The sequence below is a fragment of the Lactuca virosa genome, chromosome 2 (assembly GCF_052849685.1).
Source record: "Lactuca virosa cultivar CGN04683 chromosome 2, Lactuca_virosa_CGN04683_v6, whole genome shotgun sequence".
NCBI classification, from domain to species: Eukaryota; Viridiplantae; Streptophyta; class Magnoliopsida; order Asterales; family Asteraceae; genus Lactuca; species Lactuca virosa.
In genome coordinates this window covers 24,618,297-24,637,650 of record NC_136427.1, presented here as the reverse complement: position 1 = coordinate 24,637,650, position 19,354 = coordinate 24,618,297, and the positions used below count along the sequence as shown (strand labels likewise).

General features: G+C 37.4%; 2 pseudogenes across 1 annotated transcript; both read right to left on the bottom strand.

Annotated features, from left to right (window-relative positions):
* Window positions 1-643: 643 nt before the first annotated feature.
* On the bottom strand, window positions 644-5,838 carry LOC145157297 (uncharacterized; annotated as a pseudogene). The gene is made up of 3 exons (XR_013737180.1): window positions 4,039-5,838; window positions 1,009-1,194; window positions 644-924 (listed from the first exon to the last, which is right to left on the bottom strand). The product of XR_013737180.1 is annotated as an uncharacterized LOC145157297 (transcript).
* Window positions 5,839-13,955: 8,117 nt separating this feature from the next.
* On the bottom strand, window positions 13,956-18,258 carry LOC145157296 (putative leucine-rich repeat receptor-like protein kinase At1g35710; annotated as a pseudogene).
* Between the last annotated feature and the right edge of the window lie 1,096 nt (window positions 18,259-19,354).

The following is a 19,354-nucleotide window of genomic DNA, read 5'->3' as shown; positions in this document are numbered from 1 at the left end:
AACTGTGGTTCTCACGGGTTATAAACTAGTATATATATATATATATATATATATATATATATATATATATATATATATATATATATATGCCCTTTGTTTTTTTGCTGCCCTGAACCTTAGCCCAACTCGCTCTGGTATTGTATCGGGCCTGATGATCATTCAATTTCTAGTGAGCATTTGTTCTTGGGAGAGTTTTGTCCTGTCGAAAGCAAATGCTTGATTTTACTCATTTTTAGCCCCAATCATTGAATAACTTTGTAATCTTGCAATCAAATCCTAATGTGTTCCATGATTTGTGTATGAAGATCTTGCACATGCACATGCGCATAGACATACGCCCGTACATGCTCACACCCAATATCTCTATGGGGTAAAGAAGGTTTGATAATAAGTAACAAAAAGTTTAGTTAGGTAACATTTATTAAAAAAGAAGAAGAATCCATGTCTTTTTTTCAAATAAAATATACAAATTTGATAAGAATGTAAGAAATATGATACAACCATTTCTTTTTATTTCGCGTTCTTGGTAACACACAAACACATACAGGGGAAATTTTCAACACACTTAAAGAAATTTCAACCGGCAGGCACAAAAACAAAGATATGGTCATCAAGCACAGATGAGGCCACACTAGGATAATTCCTAAGACACGTTTCTCATTGTCGGACGAGACGTTGGGTCCATGCAAATGCATGTTACTGCAACATCATAAACACGGAGAATTTCCATTTCAATCAGTCCGTCGTCAGTTGGATAAGGGAGTCGCTTGTCAAATATGCTTTCCAACGTTGCACCTTTCCCATTAGAATAGTTTATTAATGACAGAAGGTCTCCGGGATGCTTCCCTCCAAGTGTTTCAAGTGCAAGCACTCCAAAGCTATACACATCACATTTTTCGTTCACATTGATGTTATATGCAAGTTCTACATGTTTATACTAAAGGTTTGTTAGTATAATTTCACCTACTAACAGAGGTAAAGGTATCATTAGAATCTACACATACATACCTGGAGCAATGTATCCCAAAGTTCCTACGACAACGGTTTGGTTCGAGGAATCAGGGTCAAGCAATCTGGCTGCTCCAAAGTCAGCAACAAATCCTTCCATTTCTTTGTTCAAGAGAATGTTGTTGCTTGATATGTCTCGATGAATGATGGGTGGGCTGCAGTCATGATTGTTAAGATTTATGGAGTCTTGAACAAATTGACAAGTTCCTAAGAGTTCAAGGGCCATAAATGTAACTTGAAAAATATTAAACAATTCAATTGTTTAATATTGAATGGAGGTACGACAAATCAATTGTTTATTATTGGACGCATTTTTTGCATGGTCGGTAATGGACGGCCACAATATTATATTCACAATATGTGAATTGAAGGAAAATTTTGGACGGCAATTTGTGTAAACAAAAGAAAGTACGGCTCTCTCTCCTATATATATATGTGCGATGTAACCTTTTGTATGTGTGCATCAAATATAACTTGTAGAGTTATAAATTGTAATCTTATTGAGTTAATAAGAAAATCTAGTTGCAGCCCGTGGACGTAGGATTTACACCGAATCCGAACCACGTAAAATCCTTGTGTTCCTTCTTGCTTTATTTCCTTCGTGTGTTTGTGTGTGTGATAGTGTTTCCGCTGCGTGTACCCGGTCCGAGTCCTAACAACTGGTATCAGAGCTAGATTAGCGAGGTTTGGAGGGTACGGTCGTTTTTTTATCACGCACGAGTGTACCTGATTTGTATCTTGTTTGTCATAATGGCTGAAGACAAGGTGGTAATCGAAAAGTTCAACGGTTCTGATTTTAGCTGGTGGAAAATGCAATTAGAAGCATTACTATGTCAGAAAGACTTGGACGTGGTACTCGGAGACAAACCGGAGAAAATGGAAAAAGCTGCTGAAGATGCGTGGAACTCAAAGGACAAGAAAGCCAAGGCGGTTATTACATTGTCATTGACAAAGAGCGTTGCTTTCAACATCATGAATGAAACCACGGCACGTGGTATGATGGAGGCTCTGTCAAATATGTATGAGAAACCATCGGCGGCTAACAAGGTGCTCTTGATGAAGGAGCTGTTCACTACAAGGATGAATGAGGAAGGCTCAGTTACGGTTCACATTAATAATCTAAATTCAATTATGTCCAGATTATCATATGTGGGAATTAAATTTGATAACGAGACTCAAGCATCACTGCTACTAGCTTCTCTACCTGATAGCTGGTCCGGAACAGTTACTGCTGTTACGAGTTCCGTGGGGACCAGTGGTATGACTTTTGAAGGGGTTAGAGATTTGGTTCTAGGCGAGGATATCAGACGCAAGAATCAAGGTGGATCTTCCTCTTCTGATTTATTAAATGTCGGAAGAGGTAGAGGGAATAGCAGGAATAGTGGAAGCAGTGGGAGTCGGGGAAAAAGTTCTTCTAGATCTTTGAAGAATGTGAAATGCTGGAACTGTCAAGAAGTGGGACATGTTAAGAGTCAATGTCCAAAGAAAGAATTGAACATTGCTGATGCTGAGAATTTTTCTGGGGATGATGCATTGTTACTCAGTATGGAAAGTTCTGTGGACTCTTGGGTCATGGATTCAGGGGCTTCGTTTCACGCCATGGACAACGGGGAAACGATGGTGAATTTGAAAGAAGGAGATTTTGGAAAGGTACGTTTGGCAAATGACGAGATGCTTCAAGTAACGGGCATGGGAGATATTGATTTGGTTACTTCATTAGGAACTACATGGAGCCTGAAGGATGTCAGGGTGATTCCGGAGCTGAAGAAGAAATTGATTTCTGTTGGTCAGCTGGATAAACAAGGACTGGAAGTAAGGTTTGGTGGTGGTAAATGGATGGTGGTCAATGGTAATTCGGTGATTGCTCAAGGTATGAAGTGTGGGTCATTGTATATGGTTGAGGTACCTGCTGAGGGAAGTATGACCGTCCCTGTTAAGCAAGACAAAATCTGGTTCGCTAAATCTACGGCTAAGAGAGTTCATTTTGCAAACATGAATTCTGGAGCCAAGGGGATGTTAGTTGAACGAGTCGGAAAGTCTAAACCAGTCAGGAGATTCTGTGACAGTAGGAGCACGGGGTGTGTTCCGGGTACAGTTACAAAGAGCCGTTGGGTTTTGAAGACTAAGACTGAAAATTTATCTCCTGTTGGATGTTTGCTATGTTTGGAGAGTGTTAGTGGTCCTCGGTGTATCTCTGGATCCGGTGGAGTGTCCAAACCGGTTGAGACAGAGGATGAGTCGGTGGTGGGATTAGCCAGGGCTGAGTTGGAGCTAGTGGGAGCTTCAACTGGCCCTTCTAGTAATTGATGATGAGGGGCGGCTGCAACTAGAGAAATCAGACTAAGTTTTAGCTTGTTCATTGGAACTGGAAGCCTAAAAGGACTTGGTTGTTTTTAAGATTACTGGAGTAATTGAGAGTTGAATGGCGGAGAAAAGCTAAAGTTGTTCAAGCCTCCAAGTGGGAGATTGTTAAGATTTATGGAGTCTTGAACAAATTGACAAGTTCCTAAGAGTTCAAGGGCCATAAATGTAACTTGAAAAATATTAAACAATTCAATTGTTTAATATTGAATGGAGGTACGGCAAATCAATTGTTTATTATTGGACGCATTTTTTGCATGGTCGGTAATGGACGGCCGCAATATTATATTCACAATATGTGAATTGAAGGAAAATTTTGGACGACAATTTGTGTAAACAAAAGAAAGTACGGCTCTCTCTCCTATATATATATATATATATATATATATATATATATATATATATATATATATATATATATATATATATATATATATATATATATGTGTGCGATGTAACCTTTTGTATGTGTGCATCAAATATAACTTGTAGAGTCATAAATTGTAATCTTATTGAGTTAATAAGAAAATCTAGTTGCAGCCCGTGGACGTAGGATTTACACCGAATCCGAACCACGTAAAATCCTTGTGTTCCTTCTTGCTTTATTTCATTCGTATGTTTGTGTGTGTGATAGTGTTTCCGCTGCGTGTACCCGGTCCGAATCCTAACAATGATGCATGTAAGAAAAATCATGGGCTACGTGTTTGATAATGTTTACCCTCGTCTTCCAATCCAACATGACAGCGAATTTATTGTCACTCAATGCGCAAAATAGGCTCCCTTTTTCCATGTATTCGTATACAAGGAAGTTGCATTGGTTATGCAAACAAAAACCATAGAGTTTCACAATGTTTTTGTGCCTTAGGTTGGTTAGAACTTCAATCTCGTTCTTGAAACTCTTGTCAAATGCTGGTTGCTTGGCTTCAAACCGATGGAGTTTCTTCAAAGCAAATGTTTTACCGTTAGGCAGTTTCGCTTCATAAACACTTCCATAGCCACCGGTTCCAATGCAATATTTGAGGTCGAAGTCCTCTGTTGCCTTGATGAAGTCTTCGAATGCAAGTGTCCCATCATAATTTAATACGGAGCACACATCTCCATGTTTTTCTATTTCTGGTTGACTTTCTCTGTGGTAGCCTTTTTACGACGGTAAAGCACATAACCAATCACTAAAAAACAAAATCCAACAATCATGGGAATAAGAATGTCCAAACGGAAGATGGATTTGTGTTCTTTGGAGGTGTTGCATAGAAAGCCAATTTCTGTACAATATCCCCAACAAGAAACGTTTAGACTATATTTTTGTAACCATAAGAAATTTGAACAATTAACTGCTTGTCCAACAAAAATATTATCACTAAGGTTTAGATACGTTAAATGGTAGCAGTTATTTAATCCGTTGTAACCAGTTAGAAAGTTATCAGAGAGGTCTAGATACTCTAAGATACTTGGATACTGAAAGGATACATTCCCGGACAAACGGTTTGATGAAAAATCAAGGTAAGAGAGTCTCGACAAGTTTCTGAATTCAAGGTGAATGACCCCAGAAATCTGGTTATGATTAAGGTCAAGTTGTTCTAGGTTCTTCAGATATTCTATATGTGGAGGAATGGGGCCACTGATATTATTCATACTAAGGTTCAAAATTATCAGTTGGCTTAAACAACCCAAAGCTGAGGGAATTGGACCTTGAAGAAGATTGTCACCCAGGTTCAATGTTTCTAGCTTCTGAAGATTACAAAGTTCCTGTGGAATTGGCCCTCTTAGTTGATTTATGCTCAAGTCTAGGAATTTGAGTTTGATCATGGAACCAAAAGACGGAGGGATTGGACTGGTTAACCGATTTCGGCTAAGATCCAGAAATTCTAAATTTGTGAGACTCCCCAGATGAGATGGCAGGGTACCAATGAAACTGTTACAGGAAAGGTCAAGGTGTTCTGATCGGGTGAGATTGAACATGTAATCAAAAGATTGAAGGATTGGACCTGTCAACTGATTGTGGCTAAGATCCAGAAACCTCAAGTTCTTGAGACTTCACAACAGAGATGGGAGGTTTCCGCTGAGATTGTTACCAGAAAGGTCAAGGTATTCTAATCGGGTGAGATTGGTAAAGGATACAGGCAAGGTATCTCCTGTGTTATAATTCCATGAGACAGAAATATAGGTCAGATTTTTCAGCAAGCCAATCTGGTGTAGGCTGTTTCCTTCAAGATTACTTTTTGAAATTTCTAACCTCTCAAGGCTCGGAAATGATGAAAAGAGTAAGTTTTTCAGTACGCTTTCATCACGACGAAATATGTCTATTTCAACTACACTTGCATTGTTGCAGGTGAAATGATTCCAACCACAATAACAATAATATAATCCTTGAATATCAGTAGGACACTGGGATGCTAACATGAAAGAAAGCATCATCAGCATGGCTAACGTGTGCACAGGAATGCTAATTATGGAGGAGGTTTTCCGCATTGTTTGATGGTGTGACTTGTAAGGACAACTAATAACTTCATTTTATGCATATCGAGACTATAGAATTTTAGAGTCAATGTAGAGGAGGAGACCCGAAGTCAATAGGTACTTGTTTTGATATATTTTTTCTAACCCTCGTATGGGTTGTGTTTCTTCTAGAGTATTTAGAGTCAATGTAGAAGAGGAGACCTGAAGTCAATACAATTTTTGTATAATTATTATTTTTATTTTTAAATGGGTTGTTTTTAGAAATTATTTGCAAAAGTGGGTTGATTCTAAATTCATTTGTAAAATCAGTTGTTCTTACTTTTTTGGATGACCCCACACAAAAAAGCAACGACCACTTCTCCGTTAATGGCTTATTTTATATATTAACCCTTTCAAGTATTCTATTATATTCATTTTACATATTTTATATTAAATCAACAACATATTGTCTTATTCAATTTTTATTTTATATATCAACTATTTCAAGTATTATGTCATTTTATTTACATATTTTACATTAAAAACCCTACTTTTTGTTCTTTATTGTATATGACATATAAATTTATTTATTAAAAATATATAATTGATTTTTTTTTCTTAGCAAATTATACCATTCAAAAAATCGTAGCAACACATTCAAAAGAATTTAAACACAAATCGAATATATTACAATATCACAGAATTACCAGATTAATTAAACATAAAACTATAAGATGACTTAAAAACCAAATTACTAAATAACTTAAACACAAATTACAAGACAAAAAAAAATTACACAGCTCACTTTGGATTGAATCTTAGTTGAGAATTTGAACAATTTCTCCTATTATGACCAGGTTGATGATATACTCCACATCTACGTGGTTCATCAGGATGACGAACATTCATCTCGTTACGGAATCGATTTGTACGTCGTCAACCTTGACTAACCGAACATTTTGAATAATCTGCTTTAATCTCTCAATCAGTCTCCAACTAATAATCAACTGAGGAAGTGGGGAAAAGCCATAGGTATATTGTTGTTTATACATCGCAGTTGTATAAACAACATTCACAATGAAAAGAAGTTATCCACTCTAAGCCGACTTACGGCTAGAGAATGTGAATATGAGAATCTTTTCATCAGCCACTTACCACATATACACATATTCTAAAAATAACGGACCGCGTGCGTATTTCCTGTGGTTCCATTTATCCATAATTGAACATTTAGGGTGTTAATATATTGATTTTCAGAGAAATATAGACCATCCAATTCGTATCATACAATGTTTGTGTATATATTAATCACAATTGTACTCGAACCGGGCACCGAAAGACTTAGTTTTTTTAAAGAAAACTGAATAATTGACCATTTAGGGTGTTAATATATTGATTTTCAGAGAAATATAGATCATCCAATGTGTATCTTACAATGTGCGTGTATATTTTGATGACAATTGTACCTGAACCACCGAAAGACTAGTTTTTTTTAAGGAAAAGTGAATAATTGACCATTTAGGTTGTTAATATATTGATTTTCTTAGAAATAAAGATCATCCCATGTGTATCTTACAAAGTCTATGTATAAATTGATGACAATTGTACTCGAATTGGGCATCGAAAGACTAAGTTTTTGAAGGAAAACTGAACAATTGACCATTTAGGGTGTTAATATATTGATTTCCAGAGAAGTATACATCATCCGATACATATCTTACAAATTTTGTGTATATATTGATGACAATTGTACCTGAATCGGGCATGGAGAGACTTAGTTTTTGAAGAAAAGCTGGATAATTGACCATTTAGGGTGTTAATATATTGATTTTATGTGAAATATAGACCATCCAATTCCTATCTTACAATGTATGTGTATATATTAATCACAATTGTACCCGAACCGGGCACCGAAAGACTTAGTTTTTGAAGGAAAACTGAATAATTGACCATTTAGGGTGTTAATATATTGATTTTCGGAGGAATATTGTAACATTTGCATTCAGGTATTTTCCCTCTTTGCCCTTCATTTGAAAATTCTTGCATTTTAGGCCCTAGTCGAGTACGTTGGTCGTACGCTAGGAGTACGCTAGGATTGATGGCTGAATATCTTGGTCGTGGAGGCACCCACGTACGTTGGGCGTACGTGGATATACGAGGGCATACGGTCAACAGGGGAAAACCCTAATTTTTAGGGTTTGTGCCCTATTTAAACACCTTAAGACACTCATGGACCTTCCTATGACCAACCTTCACCTCTCCAAACCCTAAGAACGAAAGCCTAATTTGCATTTGAGTGTTTTGAGCTTAGAATTGAACTTTGAAGGTGTTTTTGCTGATTGTGAAGAAAGAATAACTCTTGGAAGTTGCATTGGTGTGGCTAGAGTTGTGGATCTAGAATCATCACCAACTTGGAAAGCTTTTGGAGGTATAAAGCTCTTAACTTGATGGTTCTTTTGATAGATCTAGTTAGGGCTTGTTTTTATGCTTTTTATGGTCCTTTAAGCCATTATTGAGAGTATGAGCTACTTCAGAAGCTAGGGATGGTAGATCTTACCTTTTTTGGGGTCCCTTGTTCATAAAATGCAATCTTTGAGTGTTATATTGGACCTTGGATGAGTTAGGGTTCTTATTATGGGTTTTTATTGAGTATTAGGTCCCAGTAAGGCATGCAAAGGAGTAAAGTTGCCAACTTTACGTGTGAAGACATCACTTAAGATCGGATCTGAGAATTTGGCTTAGTGGCTTAATCGATTAAGCACTTAATGGCAAGTTTGGGCTGTTGTGGTGTAGCCTGGGCATACCCAGCTCGTACGCAACGCGTAGTGGCCAAAGATGGCATACGCAAGGCATAAGTCTGAGTACGTTGGGCGTACTCAACAGCCGTTGAATTTTGTTGACTTTTGCAACTTGGGTCATATTTTGACTATTAGGGTTTTAGGCCTTGTGGGGCCACTAGTCTTTCTGACTTTGGGCCATTGTTAGGCTTTAGGCCTTCTTGGATTTGGGCCCGTAATGGGCTTTGGGTGTCATTTAGGAATTTGGGCCATATTGGGCTTTTAGAGCCATTGGGTTGGGCATTGGTTATTAGATCAAGTGAGGAAAGGGTAAAATGCTCTTTTACCCTGGGTGTTGGACAAGTGAACTAGATTCCTAGATATGGTTTATGGCCCGATTATTAATTGGGATCTTTATTTGATTTATTAGCACGGGGATTTTCAGGTTCAACAGCCCGATCATTTGTTTGACTGACAGCAGACTAAGATGTCACAACTAGCATTTTTAGCTAGGAAATTCTGTTTTCATGTAAACATCAACTCTTGTAAGACTTGTAATCTAAGTGGATATCATATTCTATACTCAATCAAAAACATCCATTTAAATCAAAATTCCTGAGTGAAGTCCAAAACCTAACTTAATACATCTCATATACTCAGCTATGGGTTTGAAACCCTAATAACCCGGTTCAAACTTAGTATGGACCAGGATCCCCTTATTGGGCCTAATGGGCCAGTAAACCTTTCATTTGATGATTTTGGGCTCTAATTGGACCCACATTCGTCAAACCATAGCAATTGGGCCATGTTGGGCCTAAAACAACTCACTTTGTTATCATGGGCCATGATGGGCCGTGAACCACTCTATTGAACCATGAAGGGCCGTAAACCCCATCCCTTCACCACCTTTGGGCCGTGAACCCATAAGAAGGGCCCAATGGGCCGAGAACCTTCATGTTGGGCCTATGATCTTGAAAATGTTCAATAAGGGCCCAAACTTTTCCTTCTCTTTTCCTTTCCCCCTCATTCTCAGCCCACATATATAAAAAAAAAGGGAAAACAATGGGAAAATTTGAGGTGCCACCTCATACTTACCTTGTGGATTTCCATGAAAACTATCCCACAAATATCTATGTAATCTCATTTATCCATGCAATCATCACATCTCATTTCACTCCTCTTTTAACCTCTTTTTCTTATTCTCGGCCAAGAGTCTCCCACCACCACCTCCACTCTCAATTCTAGTTACTTCAAACACTCTCTAGCACAAGAAATCCTCTCCTTCATCCTCCAAATTCTCGTGAGTTGTAAGAGTACATCAAGGACTCTCCATCAAAACTCATACATCCTTGGTAAGTTATTGTGAAACTCTATAACTTTCGATTCAAGTTACTCTAGAAATCTCTTCTTAACACTTCATTTCATGATCCATGCTCTTATAACTTCATAGATCTCGAAAATCTCTTCAAGGAAGCTTGTTAAAGCCGAAAACCTCTTCAATCTTCATAAAAAACCGAAATCTCCAAAGCAATGTGAGTTCATACCCCCTATTTTTGGTTTTTACTATGTTTTAGGGGAGACTACAAGTTGTTTTGTGTAGATCTATGTGTGTATGCATGATTTTGTGTGTTTTTCATGATATATGTGTGATTATGTGTTATAAACTCCATGGACTTGAAGATCTACTAAAATGTGATGCTATTTGTAGAACATGACACTCATTTCAACTTAATATGCAAAGAAAAGGTTTTAAAACACATCAAAGTTACTTAAAACTAAGAAAATTGCATAAGAAGGCCAAAAGTGACAAAATAACCAAAAATGGGGTATTTTTATGTAACTCACGATTTTAGGGGTTCAAAAAGGATTATTTTTGCTAAATATGGATATTTATGGCATTTGGGACCCTACAAGGACTAACAATGTAAAAATTCTCACAATTGGGCTTTATTTGGGCTTCTCACGGCTTTGGGCCAAAATTGTAACTTTTTGGGCTTTTGTGGGCTTAAGTGACATTTTCAACATAGTTGTGCCAAAAATGTAAATTTTTGACTGAGAAAAACTAAAAAATATGAATTTGTTAAAACTTGGGCCAAAAGGATAAAATTATTTATAAATGGGCCAAGAATGCACATTTTCATAAAAATCAAGCCAAAAATGATATTTTTGACAAAAAGGAGGTAAAAATGTTGTTTTTACTAAAACTAGCCTTAAATGCAAGTTTTGTCCTTGAAAGAGGCCTAAAATGTTATTTTTACCAAAAATGTGTCCTAATTGTAAATTTTCGGTTTTAGGACCAAATAAAATGTCTTTTTACAAAAAGTGGGCTTTTCATGTCAATTTGGTAACCAACGAAGCTATAAAATCAACGTAACAAACAACGGATAAATTGTGTCATTCTTACCATTATTGGGCCTAGAAATAATTTACATGCTTAGAGGGCCTTAGTAGTCCACTTACATGTTTATTGGGCATGGGATACTCCTTATATGCTTATTGGGCATGGAAATAATATACATGTTAAATGGGCATTAGTTGTCCCTTTACATATATATTGGGCTAGGGATATATATTTTCATTCCTTTTGAGCCTGGAAATAATTTACATGCTTAGTGGGCCTTAGTTGTCCACTTACATGTTCATTGGGCCTGGAATATACCTTATATGTTTCTTTTCGCGTAAGTTCGATTAAGGATCTAGTGAGACGTGTCGGTTGACACCTATTGAGTGTACAATCGTAGCTTGTAGTTATAACCAGAATCTCTTGGAGGGAGAGCGGGAGTTTGTGTATAGATCTATACGGGGGTGACACCCCACACCTGAGCTGTTCGATACAGTTAGACTAGGCTAGTCTAGAGTGACAAAAACCTTACCTTATTCCGTCGGCGCCCAAAAACGCCATGACAGGCGAACTGTCATTATCTAGTATGGTTATAACGACTCACTTAGAGGAATTAACGTTATAAAATTTACGGGAAACCATCCTTATGATTGATAACACGGTAAATTACTCGCGCTGGTAAATACTTACGGATTACCTACATATAAAGGTTATCCGCAGGTAGTCCGTAGGTATTTACCTACGGTTTTTTTTTTCTTTTTTTCAAGGGTCAAATGTCGTTTTTTTTCGTTTCATTTTTTTCACAACATCATTATACATTGATTGCTTTGTTTTCACAAAGTTAAACATGATACAAACGTATGTACAAGAATGTACATCATTAGAACCCATTACTATATATGATACAAAAAACTATTTATGTTTGTTCTTGAGCCACAATTAACCTGATTAAACAATACGTGATATACTGAACATAATACATACATATGGTTTGTATGTAAATGTGTGTACTTATTTGTATTTGTGTATAGAAAATAACTTTCATTTATATTATAGAAAAAATAATAATAAAGTTGTAAATGAGTATTGGGTTGTAGCGATGCATACTTTTGTATGTAAGTTTATGTTATGTATAAGTTGGTGAAACCAAGGTATTTAAAGTATAATGATGTTGTGAAAAAAAAATGAAACTGAAAAAACAATATTTGCACTTAAAAATTAGAAAAAAAAAACCCCGTGGGTAATTCGTAGGTAAATACCTACGTACGTTTTTTTTTTTTTCTATTTTTCAAGGGTCAAATGTCGTTTTTTTTCACAACATCATTATACATTGATTGTTTTGTTTTCACAAAGTTAAACATCATACAAACGTATGTACAAGAATGTGCATCATTAGAACCCATTACTATATATGATACAAAAAGCTATTTATGTTTGTTATTGAGCCACAATTAACCTGATTAAACAAATACGAGATATATTGAACATAATACATACATATGGTTTGTATGTAAATGTGTGTACTTATTTGTATTTGTGTATAGAAAATAACTTTCATTTATATTATAGAAAAAAATAATAAAGTTGTAAATGAGTATTGGGTTCTAGCGATGCATACTTTTGTATGTAAGTTTATGTTATGTATAAGTTGGTGAAACCAAAGCATTTAAAGTATAATGATGTTGTGAAAAAAAAATGAAACTGAAAAAACAATATTTGCACTTAAAAATTAGAAAAAAAAAACCGTAGGTAAATACCTACGGATTACCAACAGATAAAGGTTATTCGTAGGTAATCTGTAGGTATTTACCTACAGATTACCTACGGTTTTTTTTATTTTCTATTTTTCAAGGGTCAAATGTAGTTTTTTTTCGTTTCATTTTTTTCACAACATCATTATACATTGATTGCTACAGATAAATACCTACGGATTACCTACAGAAAAAAAAAACCGTAGGTAATCCGTAGGTAAATACCTACGGATTACCTACAGATAAAGGTTTGTATTTTAAATATTTAAAACAAAACGATTCAAAAAAAAATTAAGACTTGAATATTGAAAAATAATAATAATGGGAATAATAATAATAATAATAATAATAATAATAAAGTCGTTTGTATTCCGTAGTTATTCTGTATCTATTTTCTTCTGTGGGTAGTTTGTAGTCATTCTGTAGTTAATTACCTACGGAATACCTATGGGCTTACTTCCATCGCTATTCCCTAGCTATTCTGTAGCTAATTACCAACGGAATATCTACGGAATGGAATGCCCTAAATTAGTAACGGAATATCTATGAAATAGCTACAGAATAACGACGGACACGGATGTGTGTCCGTCGTTATTCTGTAGCTATTTCATAGATATTTCGTTACTAATTTAGGGCATTCCATTCCGTAGGAATTCCGTTGGTATTATGTAGCTAATTACCTAAGAAAATTTTTTGTAGTTATTTTCCTGTAGCAAAACCCCTTCTATTCTAGTAGTGGATGGGCCTGTGTTTCATCATCAGATTGTAAAATTATGATATTTCTCATTTGGCAATTGGCATTTAGGTAAACACAATACATTGCAATGTCACAATTGCTATTAATAAAAAAAAAAGAGGATACACTTTGAACTACGATTCAGAAAGCAGATGATCAACACCAAAGAGTGATAGATTTGGGACCCTCATTCATATATATCCAATATGTCATACTTTACAACATTAATTTGTTGAAGGTTATAACATAATTATAGCCAATAATTCTGTATGTAATTGCCTGGGTATAAGCATGTTGAAGATTCAACATTTGGTTCATACGTTAAGGATGCTACAGAGGCCGGAGGTCCGGTGTTCTTTGGCTCTATCTTATGTCAATTGCACAAGAATGCACATCATGTTGATGTATTATGTATATAAGAACTAGTTTTGAATAAGAAACAATAAGATCACATAACAGGTTTCATATAAAAACAATCTTGAAAGAAATTTTAGTCGGTAGATACCGAAACAAAGATATGGACATCAAGTACAATTGGTGACTCGTCACTTGGATAATTCGTGAGAGGCATTTCTCATTGTCGGACGAGTCTTTGGGTCCATGCGAATGCATGCTAATGCAACATTATAAACACGGAGAATTTCCATTTCAATCCGTCTGCCATCAGTTGGATAAGGGAGTCGCTTGTCAAGTATACTTTCCAAAGTTGCACCTTCCTGGTTTAAATAGTTGAGGGACGTCAGGAGGTCTCCAGGATGCTTCCCTCCGATTGTTTCAAGCGCAAGCACTCCAAAGCTATACACATCACATTTCTCGTTCACAATGATGTTGTATGCAAGTTCTACATGTTTATATCAAAGGTAGGGATGAGCGTGGGACGGAACCAGTACCGACCCGTACCGTTCCCGAATTCCCGAAAACTGAATTTTATCGAAAGTCAATCCCGAGTACCGAACCGAATTACCATCATCGGTACCGGTACCGGGAATGGTACCGGTTTTCGGTACTAGTACCGGTACCGGTGGTACCGAATCCCGAATTTTAATGTATTTTGAGTACCGAGTACCGTCCCATATTTTCAAATTCGGTACGGTTCGGTACCGGTTCCCGGTACGGTATCGGTACGGGATCGGGATTTGGGACAAACTGCTCATCCCTAATCAAAGGATTGTTTAGTGTAATTTCATCTACTAATAAAGCTAAATGAATCATTAGAATGTACACATACATACCTGGAGCAATGTATTCCAAAGTTCCTACGACAATGGTTTGGTCGGAGGAATCAGGGTCGAGCAATCTGGCTGCTCCAAAGTCGGCAACAAATCCTTCCATTTCTTTGTTCAAGAGAATGTTGTTGCTTGATATGTCTCGATGAATGATGGGTGGGCTGCAGTCATGATGCATGTAAGAAAAATCATGGGCTACGTGTTTGATAATGTTTACCCTCGTCTTCCAATCCAATATGACAGCGAATTCATTGTTACTCAATGCACAAAATAGGCTTCCTTTTTCCATGTATTCATATACTAGGAAGTTGCAATTGTTATGCAAAAAAAAACCATAGAGTTTCACAATGTGTTTGTGCCTTAGGTTGGTTAAGACTTGGATCTCGTTCTTGAAACTCTTGTTAAATGCTGGTTGCTTGGCTTCAAACCGATGGAGTTTCTTCAAAGCAAATGTTTTACCGTTTGGCAGTTTCGCTTCATAAACACTTCCATAACCACCGGTTCCAATGCAATATTTGAGGTTGAAGTCTTCTGTTTTACCATGGCACACATCTCCATGTTTTTGTATTTCTGGTTGACTTTTCTCTGTGGTAGCCTTTTTATGTTGGTAAAGCACATAACCAATCACTAAGAAACAAAATCCAACAATCAGCGGAAGAAGAATCTTCAAAAGGAGGATATGTTTGTGTTCTTTGGAGGGCTTGCCTTCATAAACACTTCCATAATCAGTTTCTGTACAATATCCCCTATAAAGCCCAGACACTTTTAGACTATAGTACTCCAAAAATAAGAAATTCAAACAGTTAACTGCTTCTCCCACAAAAATATTATCACTAAGGTCCAGATACCTTAAATGGTAGCAATTAGTTAATCCGTTGTAACCAGTCAGGATATTAGCAGAGAGGTCTAGATACTGTAATCTACACGGATATTGAAAGGATACATTCCCGGACAAACCGTTTGATGAAAAATCAAGGTGAGAGAGTCTCGGCAAGTTTCTAAATTCAAGATGAATCACACCAGAAAGATGGTTATTGTAACGCCCCGTTCCTGGTACGTATTTAATTTGATTAAATGTTTCTTTTTGAGCTACTCGGCGAGTTGTAGCCCTAACTCGCCGAGTAGATGTCGAATTGGACGCGGGCTTTAAGTGATCTACTCGGCGAGTCCACGCCTGGACTCGGCGAGTAGGCCAGTCAGGAGGAAACCCTAATCCTTAGGGTTTGCACCCTATTTAAACGTCCTTATAGCCCCATCTCAGCCTCCATCACCCTCAGAGCATTCCTTATCGAAACCCTAGTCTCCATTGGTGAGTTTGAGTGATTGTTGCCTTGTGAAGGGACTTTTGGTGCACATTGGAGCAAGTGGAAGAAGGAAGGGGTTGAAGAGCTCAAGGAAGGGGACTTAGATCACATTCATTTGTGGTCACCCATTCTGATAATAAAGTTTCTATCTTGATTATTGATCTATTAGATCTTGTTTGTCCCTAAATTGTTGCTTTTAAGCCCTAAAACCCCAAATCCTTGGTAGAGAAACCTTATGGTTGGGCTATACTTCAGATCTGGACCCTCATTACCTTCTAGAGTTGTAAAGTCTCGGTTATGTTTGTGATTGAGGTCCCTCTTGAGCTTAGAACCCCATTAAGAGCTTAGTTTTGACATTTGGAGCCCTTAAAGCTATGCATGCATGTAAAGTTTGCAACTTTACGTGATAAGCATGCCCTAGAAGCCTAGATCTGTGGTTTGGAGCCGCTGCATGGCTCAAACCAGGTCTGTATGGAAAAAGGACTGAATGAACTCGGCGAGTAGAACACTGGACTCGGCGAGTCCTATGAACATAGTCGTGAACTCGGCGAGTTGGTTGAGCAACTCGGCGAGTTAGTTGAAGATTGCCTTGAACTCGGCGAGTTGTTAGAAGACTCAGCGAGTTGGCTAGGGTTTCTTCCAAATCTTGGCCACGTATGAACTCGACGAGTTAAAAAGGGAACTCGACGAGCCAATCAAGGATTTCACGACTTCTCGAGTTCAGGAAGGACTCGACGAGTCGGTGATCTGCACTCGACGAGTCGAGTCAACATAGACTGTTGACTTTGACTGTGGACTTTGACTTGGACCAAGGGTTGACCAGTTGACTTCTGATGGTTTCTGGTAATTGGGAGATTTATGAAAAAGGTTTGTATGGTACCTATAGGTGGCGGAGTTCGTGTTGGACCCAGGAGTTGAGCCTTCTTATTTCCGACGACAGTTGCGAGGTGAGTTATCCTCACTATACTAAGGGGTCTAAGGCACCAAGGCCGGCCCATTGGATATGATATCCTAGTAGTTGTATTATGTTGAGTATGAGTTAGTTATGCATGCTAGTTTGATACGCTAGAGGGTAGGTCTGTAGGACTACCTGTGATACTGATTGATTGTCTGTATGTGCATTATCTGTTACATGTTGATATGTTATGTGGGATGGGTTGAGGTTGTACTGCTCCGTGCGGTAGCCAACAAACCCTAGAGTATTCCAGATATGAGCTGAGGGCCCGATAGGTATTCCAGACTCATACTGAGGACTTGGGAGCATTCCAGATACGAGCTGAGGGCCCGGTAGGCATTCCAGACTCGTACTGAGGGCTCGGTGGCATTCCAGATACGAGCTGAGGGCCCGGTAGGCATTCCAGACTCGTACTGAGGGCTCGGTGGCAATCTAGATGTGAGCTGAGGGCCCGGTAGGCATTCCAGACTCACACTGTGGGCCCAGGGGTATTCCAGTCTGTAAAGCTGTGGACCCGTTATGTGCTGTTCTGCTCAGTTTATTATGATATGTCATGGTGTGACATAGTTATGTGGACTGTATGTGTATCGGTATTGTGGGGATAACTCACTAAGCTTTCGGGCTTACAGTTTCAGTTTATTGTTTCAGGTACATCAGGGGGTCGCGGCAAGGCGAAGGCATGATCGTACAGCTCCTCCTATTATGTTATGTTTCTGGGAAAACTCTGATATAAATGTATTTTGAAAACAAAGTTGTAATGTTTTGATAAATTCGACATGTTTTGAAAGTTTAAATTTGGCTTGAATTTTTGGGTGTTACAGTTATGATTAAGGTCGAGACGTTCTAAGTTCAGATATTCTATATGTCGAGGAATGGGGATGTTATTCATACCAAGGTTCAAAAGTATCAGTTGGCTTAAAGAACCCAAATTAAGCTGAGGGAATTGGACCTTGAAAAAGATTGTCACCCAGGTCCAGTGTTTCTAGCTTTTGCAGATTATAAAGTTCCTGTGGAATTGGTCCTCTTAGTTGATTTGTGTTCAAGTCTAGGAATTTGAGATTGATCATGGAACCAAAAGATGAAGGGATTGGACTGGTTAACCTATTTTTGCTAAGATCCAGAAATTCTAAACATAAAGCCTGTCAACACTTGGAAATGAGGAAAATATTACCTTTATCTGGTCACTTTCATCACAACTATAGATGTATATCTCAACTACACTTCCGTTGTTGCAAGTGATATAATTCTCACCATTATGACATTGTTGAATATCAGGACACCGGGATGCTAACATGAAAGAAAGCATGATCAGCATGGTTAACGTGTGCACAGCAATGCTAATTTTGGTGGAGGTGTTCTGCATTGTTTGATGATGTGACGAGTAAGGACAACTGATAACTTTCATTTTATGTATATGGAGACCCTAGAATTTTAGAGTCAGTGTAGAAGATGAGACCTGAAGTCAATAGATACTGGTTTTGTTATATATTTTCTAACCCCTCCTATAGGTTGTGTTTCTCCTGACAGTTAGGACCACAATATTTATTATCTTCAATTATTTCTTAAACCAAGTACGTAGATTTTATTGTAAATTTAAAGAAATGTTTATTTCTAAGAAGAGTGATTTAGAAATATGATGTGAAATTGAAACGAAAACTTGTACGTAAACTAATGTATTATGTCAACTTTTAGATTTAAATTCAATTTTTAGCACATGTTTAATAAAATCACAGAAATAGTCCTGTCTAAATGCGAAATAAAAGAAATTGTCATCGTGTTTGACAAAATTACAAGAAATAGTATCTACACTTCAACAAATTTACGGACATAGTCCCTAGTTTGGCGGAAATTGGAAAAATAAGCCCCATTTAAAAGATTATTACATAATTTGTTTCAAAAATGTATAATTAATAAACCCTAACCGCATAAAACACACAAGGTTCACATTAATCGGTCGCGCCAACTCCCTCTGGGCTCTATAGGGCATCTGCTATCAAGCTCGCCTCTCGACTATCGTTATCATCAGGCGACATGTCTTTTGACAGTCGACTCCCAATTGCAGCCTTTTTAACACTTTCCTTCTCGTCCGACACTAAGCTATCCTCTTCGAATATTTTAAAATGTCTCCTGCAAACCTGCAATGATAATTTTGTTACCTTCCAATTAGGTTGATCGATGATATCTATTAACTTTGTTACCTTCCAATTAGGTTGATCGGTGATATATATTAACTAGTAGATGATGGAACAGGCTTAATTAATCTTGAAAAAACAAAGTGTGAGATTACTCTTGCCCTGTGACTAAGCCTTGGTAATTCCTTATGGTTTAGTTGTTAATTGAGTCAGCTCTGATTGAGTCAAGGTGTCAAGGTGTCACGGAGTCAGACACAACCCTGAATTAAGTGAGTAAGAGGCATACCGAGGCAGAGACGTCTAAGTGTGATATCAAACGGTGTGAAT